Here is a 13,917-nt window from a genome sequence, read left to right on the forward strand (position 1 = left end):
TCGACTGCTCCCCAGGGAGATGGGTTAAATGCAGAGAGTGAATTTCCCTATTGTGGGATGATAAAAGGATTTTTTTTTTTTTCTGATGGAGGTGAAATGCCATCTTCTCCTGTTGAAAAACCAAGTCATCCCTATAGACAGTGTCTCTCATTTAAGATGAATGCATGTTGCTCTATAGAGCAAGACACAGTTAAAGTTTTAAGCTTCATTATTCCGATAACGACAGAAGACATTGGGGCCCCTTCCACCGTGTCAAATCGAAAATGAGCACTAGACTCTCCTTCCATGCAAGTAATGATGGCAGCGATCTGCACAGTAAAATTAAAAATTAAGAGTGGTCTACTGATATGTTTGATATTCAGTGAACCATATACTGTGTGGTGTTCCTTTGTGAAGTCCAAATAGACATGTTTGAGGCGTACAAAGAGACATGGCCTTTAAAGACATTTTTTTATTCTTTAAACACAGTAATGCAATGGGGCTGCAGTCTATCGCTTGATGTCTTTACTTTTTCATCTTACAACAAATTTAAAGTGCATCCAAATCCGTACAGCTATGAGACTTGTTATAAGGCTTATGCTGCTTAACAACCAAGAGAAATTCAAGGAGGAAAAAACTTTTCTCCTTTTGAGTTTAAATATAAATTTACCAATTTAGAACTCTTTCTTTCTTTTTGTTTCAACTTACTTTACAACCTCAATTCCCCCAGTATTGGGATTAACTGTATAATAACAATGCTTTTATTGCTCAATATCAGTTCCAGAATTCTGACCAAGTTCTTCCTCCCCTGGCATATCCTAACTGCCAGGTCAGATCTAAACCTCTGTAGCTATTCAGACCTGCTTGGCCTCATTCATCTCCTACTAGCAGACTCACTCCAGTCTCCATGTAAGTGCTTCTTCAATAATAATAATAATTCAAGTCATTTTTTTTTATAACCTGCCATCTTACTTCAGAACCACTGTACCTGATCTGGAGTCCCTGTTTCTGGATTCCTGGATTTTCTTTTCACAATAACCATTTTTTTTTCTCCTAAGAGTTTTCTACATGTGGGTTAATTTTTTAGCCCCAAAATAACGACAATCATGTATTATATATATTTTTAAATTGCTTAAAGGCTTATGGCCTGCTAAAAAACTGCAGGTATAATTAGAGTGCTAAACTAAAAAATAACAAGATATATTTTTGTCATGATGGCATAAGGCACTAAAAAAGCAGACCTACACATTTGTAAACACTTTAAGTACTTGTAGAAGAAGGTGACTCGAACATGTGTTTTGGTTTCTAACCATTAAATATAATAAGCAGAGGTGTTCCTGGCATAAAATTAAGATCCGTCCTTCAAAATTGAAGCCTTCCTTGTACAGCCCACTGGGAGGAGACCATAGGGTAGCCTGATATATGTCTGCAAGGACAATAAATGTCTGAGACTGGGGATCTCTTATAAAGAAGTAGAGAGAACCGTCACATTTCCAACACATCTCTGATTGGGAAATCTTGTTCATTTATGCTTTAAAGTACTACTAGCTTAACCACAATTCCTTTTAAATGGGGTAAATCTTAGAATATCCCAAAAGATAAGGTTAAGGCATTTAAGAAAACACACAAAAAACTTTGGCTTGTTTAGTTTTGCTGAAATATAATCTTTCTGAACTGAAAAAAAGAAAAACAAGTAAAAGTGATGAATGTGTGTAATTAAAGAACAACAAAATGTGTCTCTCCTACACGCTCACTATGACTCATCTGGTGTATTTGGGTTGCCAGTTTTCTTATGGAGTGATTCATCTCTTAAAAGTCAACTAAATATTTGGTGAAATGAATAAAAATAACAATCAACATCTAAGAAATGGGAATAATGGATTCTTGATGAGAACTATTTCCTAAATCCTTTACTCCCACCCATTTGTTGGGATCGTTGAGCAAGATAAATCAGAAATTTTGATTTTGTAGTAACAAAGTTAAACTGCTTTAATCATTTCTTGCATAATGTACATTGATAAATGATTAAAATCAAGAGCCATTGCAAATGTCAAATATTTGCTTATTCTAATACTATCAAAACATCCTTACAAAGTGTTTTTTACTCTAGAATGTTTAATCCTCGCATTTTATATCGAGTTTATTGTAATGTTTGTTTTTCTTTAGATTTCATTCTTATTTCTTGTTATGATAAGACTATATACACCTGTATTAAATCTGTAGTCACACTCTGTCTGATTCTAAAGGTTCATAATGTTCTAAAGGGTAGCTTCTCTAGAAATGAAATTGGGGTTGAAAAAAGATGAAAGGACATGACTGAAGCACAACTGTGGTTCAAACATTTACTCGCCTTGTGGCAAATGGGGCTCTGGCATTAATTAGCCATATGAAAAATCTAGTCGCACTTGGAGAGTAGGGAGTGTTAATTTCAGATCCTGCGTATATAGTCTGCTAAATCCAGGAATGCTAACTTGTGCCAGAAATTATAAACCATGAAAAAGAGAAAGAAATGAAAGTACTTTTTTGTCCAAAGCCAAAAGTGCAGGTGCTATAACACCAGCTCTTTATATCCCTATAAACAACAAATTATTCACAGATAATCACCCTAAAACTGAGTGATGAAAAATATAAATTTTACGTGCATAAAAGATTTACTTTATTTTATAATCTATTACTCAAAATGGCATGGTTTCCAAATTCTCTTTAATATATTTAGTCACACTTCCATGTAATACTTTAAAGTTTCTTAAAATAAATAACCAGGTTTTTATTTTTGGGTTCTATACACAGTGACAGCTTTATTTCTATTTAATAAGCTAATCTGAAACAAAGACAAAGTGACTGATCATAGAAAATGCTTTAAGAAAAAAGCTGAAAAGAAATCCTACATACAATAGGACGTCAAAAGTGCTTCATGCTCTATTATACATGACTCAGCTAATAGCTCTGTGGAAAAACAGGGTTATATAGAATGGGATTACTTCTGCATAAATCTAATGACTTTCGTTTTCTCCAAGTTATTCTGTCAGGGTTGCAGTGGGGCTGAGGTCTCCTTCCAGCAGTCTATGGGCGAAAGGTCAGGACAGTTTGCCTGTCTCTCGCAGGACAACAATTCGATTCAATTCAGTTTATTTATACAGCGGTAGATCACAACACATGTCATCTCAAGGCACTTTACAGCACAGAGACACACAACCATGCACACACACTCTAAAACCCAACGGCAATTTAGAGAAGCATAGTAATCTAATAGTCATGTTTTTGGACTGCAGGAGGAAACCGGAATACCCAGAGAGAACCCACGCATGCACAGGAAGAACATACAAACTATATGTAGTGCTAGGAATTGAACCCACAACCTTCTTGCTGCAAGGCAACAGCGCTATCCACTGCCAAGCATGCAGCCCACCCAAAAGACTGATCTTCAAAATATTTTGTAGACAGCCAATGACAATTATGCCTATTTGGAAGACCCTTGGCTTCTTGGTCATAGAATTCACATACGTAGTACCATTTAAGTGAGTTGCCTGCTATAGGATTACACAGCACAGAATGAGGCTTTGTGTTGATTTGTCTTTTATAGCAGAATAACTCAAAGGTTAGAGCTAAGCTGCTCTGCAAATACAAACTTAACTAGTTTTAAAAGTGAGAAATTAGCCAATTCTCCGAGAAAACTTAAAAGTACCTCTACAGGCATTTAGCTACAGTATTGAAGAAAAATGAGATATAGCTCTATTGTATGCTATCTAACTGTAGTTTGAATCAGAGTTAAAAATAGTATTTAGTCCAAGTGCAATAGTCATCAGTATCTCAGTCCATTATTTTAGTATGTAATATCGGATCCATAAAGTGACAGTAAAAGGCCGAAAACCAAGACATCACTCTTTATAGAGACACTTTCCAGCTCATTGAGATGGATCCCAAGGTGTTCCAAGTTCTAGTCATTTATAGTCACATCTAGCAATTTCTAGGGCTACTGTGGGGTCTCTTCTCTGTTGGATGTTCCTGGAAGACTTCCAAAATTAGGTGCCTTGAAGGCATCCTGGTGTGATGCCAGGAACACCTCTGGTGATTTCTTTAAATGTGGAGGAACAGAGGGGAGTACTCAAGATTGCTCACTCTCTCTCCAAGGCTAAATGGGACATGAATACAGCGATCACAATAAAGATATGTGCCTTGAACTTGGAAAAAAAGCAAACACTTTTTCTGCTTTAATCGCTAAATGAAACGTCAAGCCACCTACATGCTCAGGACACAGCGGTGTCTTTTTGGACTTTTCCTGCCTTAAAATGCATTGTAAATGATGACCAAAAACTAGTTTGGTAATAACATTTTACTTAAATTCAAAGGCTCAGCTGTAGTTGCAGCCATGCATAAAGCATCAAAAGGAGGACATTTAATAGCTCAATTTATGCTTGATGCATGTAAATGTCTTAAAGGGTAAGGAAAAAGCAACCACAACTATAGCACTGGTAATTGGTTTCATATCAGTCTGCATGAGTTACACTAAATGTGCTGCACTGATTGCTTGCTGCTGTGAGGATTCAGACCATCACCAGACAGGACCTTGTCCTTGCTTTGACTCCGCTACTAATCATTAGTGCCCATTATTTTTCTTTCCAAGATAACTCCCTCTGTGTAATTAAGTACCACTAATAAATGCATCTCCGTTGCCAAATAAAGCTCAACATTCTTCAATACTTAAAATCATTAACCAAGAGGGTCCTTGAACCTTTTTATGGGAACATAGCCCCTTTCAATGAAAACATTCATAAACACACCCAGGATTTATATGTTTGCATCCATTGTCATTGCCAGCCCCCTGAGACGTTTGTCCTTTTAAATGGGTTTTTCGAATGTTGGTCTCTAGTAAATAAACTGTTCTTATTCCTGCTAAAGTTGTATTTTGTCACGTTACAACCATAAACCTAAATACATATTATTTACATCTTGCATGAGAAGTCTACATAAGGTACTGCATGAATCTTAGCTAGAAATAAAATGGGTTCCTAAAAGTGTTTGTGAATTCAAATCTTAGAAATGCATTCTCTGCCCTTCGAAATACCCTTGAAATCAAACCAGATAAAATCCCTTTCCTGCAGTTATCTAATAAATGAAGCCCACCTGTATGTCACGAATCCCATCAAAACTAAAGGGTTTTTTATGAAGACCTTATAGATATGTAGCAGAATGTCTGTAAACAAACAGTATCATGAAGATCAAGTAATTTAATACTTTATTAATTCTAAAGGGAAATTCACTACACAACACACTTATTCGCTGAATAAAGTAGTGTTAGCATTTAAAATATATACTAAACTTTGAACATCTACATAACACTCTTTAATCCAAGAGTATCGCATAACTACAAACCCAACAAAAATGGCCTTCCACCTAAATGTAAAGGCCAGGGTAGAAGTGCATTACTCAGAGAGGCAGCCAAGAGGTCAACGTTAACTCTTAAGGAGCCCAGGAGATCCACAACTCAGGTAGGAGAAGCTGTCAGCAGCCCTATTAGCTGTGAACTTCCGAGGCTGTTATGAAAAAGCGGCAAGAAGAAAGTCATTATTGAGGTTATTTTCAAAGTTTTCCACAAGCAAATATAGTGGAAGCAGCTAATCTGGAAGAAGATACTCCAGTCAAATTAAAATTGGACTTTTTGGCTTCGATGCACAGTTATGCTTGATGGAAAAGTAAAAATTCACATCACTTTGAAAACAGTAGTGGTAGCATCATGATGTGGGCACACTTTTTATACCACAAAAGACAGGCATCCGACACAGTGGGTTTAACACAGGTGGGAAAAAGCAGAAATACATGCCACACTTTTTAGAATTTGTGATTAATCAAGTAAACCAAGTCTCATTTTCCATCCACTTACAAATCGGGGGCTTCTTTGACTCATCTTCCATAACATATTCAAAAAGTTGTGTTTTTGTTTCTTATAATACATCTAACGATGAAGATGTAAGAGATGTAAGATCTCAGAATATGTGCCTAAAAATGACAATTTTCTTTGTTCTGGATAGCTATAGTGTTACTTCAATTCATTTTCATTTTTCTCATTTGTAGAAATTGTTCTGTCATACTAGTTTTATTACTAAGCAATAGCTGCGGATATATATGTTTTTAATTGTTCTATGCAAAATAACTTTAAGAGAATAGAATTTAGTTTAGTTTTTTTTCTGATTTTACACAAAAAAGTCCTTAAAACCAAACATATGCTCTAGCGACTGGGTGGGATGCATATGCACACTGTTGGATGAGCACACAGGGTCCTCACAATTATGCAACAGAGCTTTCAAGTCTCTCAGCCCTTTGATTCCCCTGCTGTCCTTATCACAGCATCCAATTCCGATGGTAAATGAATCCGTCACAAACACTGCAACACATACAATTCCATCACATGCCTTGTCTTTCCTTACCTTTTCTAACGTATGCTGTCTCCTACACGCCAAAGTTAATGCAGTGTTGTGGATCTTATCTGTTTAGTCGTGTAATCTGAAAAGCAAGTGAACCTGCTGTTTCTAAAAAAAAAAAAAAAAAAAAAAAGCACTGCAGCCAAATGGATTCCCACATGAATTCTAGCAAGTATTTGTAGGATGTGGTGCTATAAAAGTCTCCACCAGAGTTAAGCCTTATTAAGAGCAGATTGGGTTCATACTGCAAGGCATGCATGCATAGAACCAAACCTTTTCCTTCAGATCCAACCCTCACAACTAAAAGCACCTTTTTATTACTACTTTCTCTTAATTTGATCTGAAGGGATCAGTGAGTGAACTCTATACCTGCAACAGATATATCCATTTGTTTGCAGTCTTACATAATTAAAATCAATCCCACTTGTTGTAGAAGTCAATATTTTCAATTTGAGGATGAAAATTCTAAGACTTGGATTAAATATGTGTCAGTGGTAAATTTATAAGGATAAGTGAAACTGAGGTCTCAGGCGTTAGGATACTTTATTGAATTAAGCCTAAAGATTAGTTATGATTTATAAATAAAATGTTAGGTATTTGGGCTTAAATATAGTACAAGAATAAAAGATAAAAATAAAAAAAAAACTTGAGAAAATAAACCAGCATGCATATATCAGTTAAGCTGAATATACACCTGTAGTATCAAACCTATCTCTAATCAGAAAGTACTTCTTGAATTTTCTCCTTAATTAATGACAATGCGCACCGGTCTGTGGCTCATTAAAGGCAAAACTTGCGGGAAAATAACTTACCCGGTTTCCGAAGCAGAAAGGAAATACTGGAATAAACCAAGCGGCGCGAAAAGCACATTAGGTTCCACATTTATGTTCATTCACAGCTTCCCGACGTTCACGCCGACACCCAGTTAGTGCGCCGACAAAGGAGCGCGCGCGGGCGGGAGCGAGCCTGCTGGCCACAGACAGCGGAGAGAGGTGCGTCAGTGGAGAGGAGGTGTGAAGACAATACATGTAGCAACAGCAACAAAGTAGAATATTTAAATAAAGAAAAGCTTTTAGACAGCATTCAAACTTAAAGTGAGACTTTTTGTCTCCCCGCAAATGTGCTCACATCTAAGGTCATTAATATCCGTTTTACTCTCAATATGAATATTTTATGGAGTCCTCACCATAAACGCTCTAAGCAGCTGCTTAAGGACCCCAATCCAACAGGGGCCCCTTAAAGTGCAATAATTCATGAACAAGTAGGGTTTCAATTAAATTAATTTCAATTCAGTTTATTTCTATAGCGCCAATTCACAACACATGTCATCTCAGGGCACTTTACAGTTCAACCAGATCATACAGTCAAATTGATTCAAAGTTTTCTATCTAAGGAAAACCAGATGATTGCATGGACTCAATGCAATCCCTCACACTAAGCATGCTTGTAGTGACAGTGGAGAGGAAAAACTCCCTTTTAACAGGAAGAACCAGGCTCAGTGTGAGCGGCCATCTGCCGAGGACAACTGAGGTTCAAGGAGACAGAAGCAGAGATACAAAAAGCAACTGTAAAAGGCGGCCCAATCCAGGAAACACAGCCAGGCAGACGAACTTTGAGCCAACTCCCACGCCACAGGATGAAGAGAGCACATCCAGCCAGTTGCCGTCAGAGAAACAGGACTACACTGGAAAACAGGCGAATCTCCAACATCTATAAACAAGGGTTTTGATTTCCAAATCGTTTGTCATTGTTGTGGCTTATGTATGATGAAGGTCTAATTTGTGATCTGTGATATTTGAAAATTCAAATGTTAAGCATTGTAGGAAAGCCTTTCTCAGTAAAACCAAGTTATTGAATTTGTTAAGAGTTTATATGCAGATTTCTAGTAAAAACAGCATTGAACAATCAGTAAATGTGTTCCAAAAATATAAAGTGAAAATTTGGGGAAAACTATGTGGTTTTCCCTGGGAAATGTGTTTACTATTGCTTTACGAACCATGTAATATGCTCTGATCTCTAGAAGCCAAATTGAAGTTTGCTCTTAAAATCTCGTTGATTTTTTTTTGTTGTTTTTGTTTTAAACATAGACTTTTAATTGCATGGCAAGTCATTATACCACCATTATACACTCTTTTACAAAGTAATAATGTAAGTAAAAAAAGTTAAAAGTTGTGATGCTACAGTTAAACTGTGAGGAAAAGTAAATAATGTTCTTAAAATAATAAACATTTTCTTAAAATAAATCAGATTTTCTTTTAAACATAAATGTCAAAAATGTGAAATGCATATGTATTCAAAAAAAAAAAAAATAAGTTGAGATAACCAGAGATTACTTTTTTTTTCACTACTTATATTGAAAATTAAGCTGAGTTTTATTCATATTTGAGAGTATTTAGTTACAGTGCAAAACAAACTCAAAAAGTCTGTTTTTTTATTAAGTTGTTATAAGCCCTTAATTAAAAATGTATAGAACACTTCTCTAACAGATTTATATGTTTAGATCCATATATTGAAATTGTATATATTGTATTTAAATTAATTTGAAGAATCCTCTCCTCGCTAAAATGGGTCGACCTGTACATCCCAGTCTATTTGAGTTTTGTATATACTTAGGTTTCTTTCAGGAATATGATCAGTAATACTTAAAATATTTTTATGGAAATCAATGTAGATGAGAACGGCTGAGTAAAATATTTTTTCTCTCTATGGTACTGAAGAGAATTATCTATTGAATAATATTTTTTTGTTATATAAATGGAGGGCTTATGCTAGATCTGTATTTAATGTTTGTCTATATAGGTTTGTTGCTTAGGTTGGACAGGGAGGTTAGTTATGATGGATTTTCTTCTACTGCACAAGAGAAGTACAAGAGGTTTTTGGAAAGGAGGCCGAATCCCTTTAACTAGGACTGACAATCTGGCACTTTTAGAAAGACCTTATACTTTACCCTCATAAATGATTAATGTTTAAAAAATGGAAAAGGTTCTCAACAGAGAACAAAAAGAAGAAAACAAACAAACAATCAGAATCACAGTAACAGAAGGTGATACGTTTTTTAAGCAGTTGCAGGTTGCTAAACAAGTACTGCTTCATTTAAGAAACACAAACTTCCTGGAGTGACCCAGTTAAAATCCATGCTTGAATCATGCTGAAAAAAATATATGGTGGGACCTAATGAATGAGATAATTATGTTATTGCCACCCAGTTTCACATTTTATTCTTTTATTTTTAAATAAGTCACAGCAAAGGTTCCAAGGTTGGCAACAGTTCAAGTTATTTGAATCAAAAATGAATCATGCTGTGGGATCCCAAGGCCAGAATTAATGTATTATCAATCCAGGGAGTTCTTGGAACTCCCTGGATGCACCTGGGAAAAATCAGTTGGGAGGTGTCCAGAGTAAACGGTAACCGGAAAACTTTGCTTTTTGCCTCAGCTCTTTCTTCACCACAACAGACCAGAGCAGTACCAGTATTACTGATGACAAATGCTTGAACTTCATGTCTTGAATCCTACCATCCCCCTATTTTATTATATTCTAATTTGTTTGGTTTTATAAGAAAGAAACTTTTATCATCCCTTTTATCATCATCATTATATGAGCGATCAGAGTCTGGTTGATTACAGATTGGCCTTAATTGTGTGAAGATTCACACCAGCATTTGAGCTGAGAACATAAGAGATCTATTAATGGAAGTGTAATGCTATGTGAATTTATGGCAGTAGTATGGTTGCGTTTAGAAGTTCATAGAACACATTTACTTATTCTGCAAAGAAAGTGCAAAATCGGTTTCATACTTTTTAAGGTAATTTGTAAGACTTTAAACGTAGATGAACTTTAAACGGTGATAAAAAGACCAGTAGGTGCATTGATGGCTACATTAAGGGGTTGGATGTAAGTCCTAATCAGGAAACTGGAAAACACTGATTAGACAATAAGCTGGTGTGTGAGTCGGAGGTGTTGTGTTGCATTTTCTATCATTTTTCTCAACTCACCTCCCTCTGAGCGCTGCGCCACTCTGCTATTTATTAAGCTGGATGTTATGTAAATTTGTTCTCCCTGTGTTTCCTACATGAAGTCCCCGATTGATATAAAAAATCCTCTTTAGTGACTTCTGGGTTTTCATGGGTTCTAATCATACTGTGAAGATTTACAGCAATACAGACAGTTAGATGTGATGTGTGGGCAGATGTGGGCTGAGACTTTATTCCTTTTGTTTTAATTAGAATTACATGAGGCTGAAAATGGAATTAAAGTACATATCAAGCTGGCCTTTTTGCCAGAGTGGTCAATTGGTTTACTCCAGTGTCAGAGAAGCAACACAGCTGCAGCCTGCAAAACCAAGTTGGAGGAGATATACTTTGTCGGCAGCATAAGGGTTGGCTGCAGATGAGACAACAATCTAAAAAGATTTAAAAAAAACTTTGCAGTAATTTGGGAAAACAAACATTGGGTCATAAAAGAACAGAAACACTGAATTTACAGGCAGCAGGTCAGTTAAAGAAAAGTTAAACGATTAACATGGACTTTATTTTTTATTTTTTTTACATTCAGGAATAAATTTAGCGAGAAAAAAATCTACAATTACTTTGGAAACAAGAATTGAATGAAATTTATGTTTTTTTGTGTTTTTTTTTTTCATCCATACATCTTCCAAATAATATATATACGTCATATATACTATATACTTTTATGAATGAGTTACCAATATAATTATCGATGCAATTCTTGAGTGAGCCTGCTAACAGTATTTAATAATACAAGGAAACCACAGTGTTTATAAAAATTGGTTGCACTGAATTGTTTGTAAAACAAGATTAATAAAAAACTTTTATAACGAAAGCATATAGTGTTTTTTATGGCAGCTATCTCTAAGTTCTGTATTGAAAATAGTCATATTGAATTTTAAGGTTAGGGCTGTTGTTAGACTTCTAGATTCCTCTACTAGGAATGTAATTTGTCTGTTGTGCTACTTTACCAAAAAGCTTCTAAGCTTCTTTCGTTTTACTTAGAGAATTCCCGATTTAATGAGTTGGTACTTCTAGAAAAATCTGACAACTACTAAATTGGATGATAGCTTTTTTTTTATTGCACCCCATTGTATCTCTACTTTAATCATCTATTGTTATGTAATGCTAGAGATGGAATATTTAAACATAGATTCTTACTAAGGGGTGAAAAAACATGGAAACACACAGAGCAGTTTTGGATTCATGACAAGGGTTCAGTCTGTATGTCGGGTGATTAACTAAAGTAGAAAGACTGCAGGATTTACTCAGGCTTTATGTAAAAGTTTTAATACAAATAACTGCACAATGTTACATTGGGTCACAGCTGAACAAATTGAGACAGGGATTTATTAACTCTCCTGTTGGGTCTTATGTTTTCTAGACTCTAGGTAATAGTAATAATGGCATACAGCAGGAATAACCAATTAAAAATCCGTGGGGTCCAAATGAAAAAAATCATCAACTAGTAAAGGTCTGGAGAAAAATTTTTAATTATTATCTGTTACTTTAAACAGAATTTAACACTGAAATCAAATGAGGTTTTTATGCATCCATGTTATACATTTAATTTTTAAATAAAAAATTGAAAAAAAAATCCATTTTAAAATCTAATTTGTCTTTTTTAAGTAGAGAACAACAATCGTTTAGTTTGGTATATAAACAATTTCCTGATTCACATATTTTTACAAAACACTTGAACAGACCGTTTGCTATTTTTTGTCTTTCTTTTTTCTGGCTTAATGAGAGGGGTGGGCTTTAGGCTGCAATGCAAGGCTTTAAACCTGGGTTTGAATGGAGACAAAGCCATTCTCAAGCACATACTGTACCAAAGTGTTCATTGTGAACCTGGATCGATATTTATTTTTGATTATGTTCATGTTTGAGAATCTTGCTTCACAGCAGCAGGTTGAGCCAAACATACTCAAAATGTGCAGGGTCAACTTTGAGCATGCCATTTAACTTTTCCAGTTCACCTTAGTTCTTCAAGCAGTCCACATTATCTCTGCTCTCTTTTTCTCTTTCTCTTCTCCTTCTTTCCCATCGCCCGGCTTGCCACAGGTTTGCCTCCTGTGTCTAAAAATGGCTCATAGCGGCGACCCAGACTGACACAACTCATTGGCTAATTTGTATCATGTGCAGCCTGGTCCTGGACGCTCCAGAGGGCTTAATGAACAGGAGAAGCGGCACAAGTCAAGTTAGACACTGTCGTCGGACAACATGCGGTAATTTATAAATGTTTTAAATCACGTTGGGTCCAGATTGGCCAGCAGGTGGGTCCGGAGCCGGACCGCGGCCCTCTAATCCATGACCTCTGGCATATCAATCTAAACTGAAAGGAAACATTTTTTATTTGGGGCCCCATGAAAACACTTTTATTATCTGCAGGGTTAAATCTCTATTCATTTTGGATTTAGTTTGTAGGCAATAAAGACTATTTGAAAAGAGCTATCTTTTAGTGTCTTACAGAATTTTGTTTTACTCCGTCCCAAGGTTCTTTATTTAAGTTTGCTTTTAGAATAGAATAGAACTTTATTGATCTCGCAGTTGAGAAATTCGCTTGTGACATTGACTCTTATAAACAAACCGAAGGTGCACAAAGGTGGAAAAGATGCGTGAAGTTTAATGCGTCCAGATATATACAGTGGATGGTAAAAATAAAGGAGAGATTTAAGGTGACATATATACAGTATGTTATGTACAGTAAAGTGGTGTCAGGTATAGTGCGGTTTATCGTTTGTTAAATAGATAAACAGTAAAAGTTATTGCATTGTTATTACACCAGGTTATAGTGCAGTGGCATTGTAAAGTCTGACAGTAGCAGGGATGAATGACCTGCGGTTGTGCTACTTTTGACACACGGGGTGTATAAGTCTGTTACAGAAGGAGCTGCTCAGCTCCTCCACATTCTGGTGAAGGAGGTGAAAGGTGTTATCCATGATGGATATAAGCTTGGACAGCACCCTCCTCTCAGCCCCTTCCTCCTCTGAGTCAAGAGCGCAGCCCAAGAAGCAGCCTTTCTCATCAGCTTGTTCAGTCTCTTTTCTGTCCCGCTCTGTGCTGCCTGGGGCCTAGTAGACGACAGTGTAGAGGAGGGCTGATTCCACCACAGAATCATGCTCACTTAGCCTCCTCAGGAGATGGAGGGGGCTCTGGCCCTTCTGGTACAGGGTGTCGGCGTTATGAGTGTAGTCCAGTTTATTGTTGACATGAACACCCAGTAAACTCCACAGTTTCTATGTCCTGCCCCTTGATGTTCATTGGAGAGTGAGGTTTGGAGTCTTATCCTGAAGTCGATCAGCATCTCCTTGGTCTTACTAGTGTTAAGACACAGATGGTTGTTTTCAAACCAGTCCACAAAGTCCATGATGACCAACCGGTACTCCAGCTCATTCCCCTCAGAAAAACAGCCCACAATGGTTAAGTCATTGGAGAACTTCTGGTGGTGGCAGCTGTCTATGTTGTAGGTGAAGTCCAAGCTGTAGAGGGTGAAGAGAAATGGAGACAGAAAG

General features: G+C 36.4%; 1 protein-coding gene across 1 annotated transcript in view; it reads right to left on the minus strand.

The window, feature by feature from the left end:
• htr1f (5-hydroxytryptamine (serotonin) receptor 1F, G protein-coupled) overlaps positions 1-7,324 on the minus strand; it is a 43,439-nt gene extending 36,115 nt beyond the window's left edge. Inside the window, exon 1 of the mRNA XM_015383824.1 lies at positions 7,211-7,324. The gene's annotated coding sequence lies outside the window, so the exon portion shown is untranslated. The remainder of the gene's footprint in view (positions 1-7,210) is intronic.
• Positions 7,325-13,917: the final 6,593 nt, after the last annotated feature.

The sequence above is a fragment of the Cyprinodon variegatus genome, unplaced genomic scaffold, assembly GCF_000732505.1.
Source record: "Cyprinodon variegatus isolate N-32 unplaced genomic scaffold, C_variegatus-1.0 Scaffold295, whole genome shotgun sequence".
Lineage (NCBI taxonomy): Eukaryota > Metazoa > Chordata > Actinopteri > Cyprinodontiformes > Cyprinodontidae > Cyprinodon > Cyprinodon variegatus.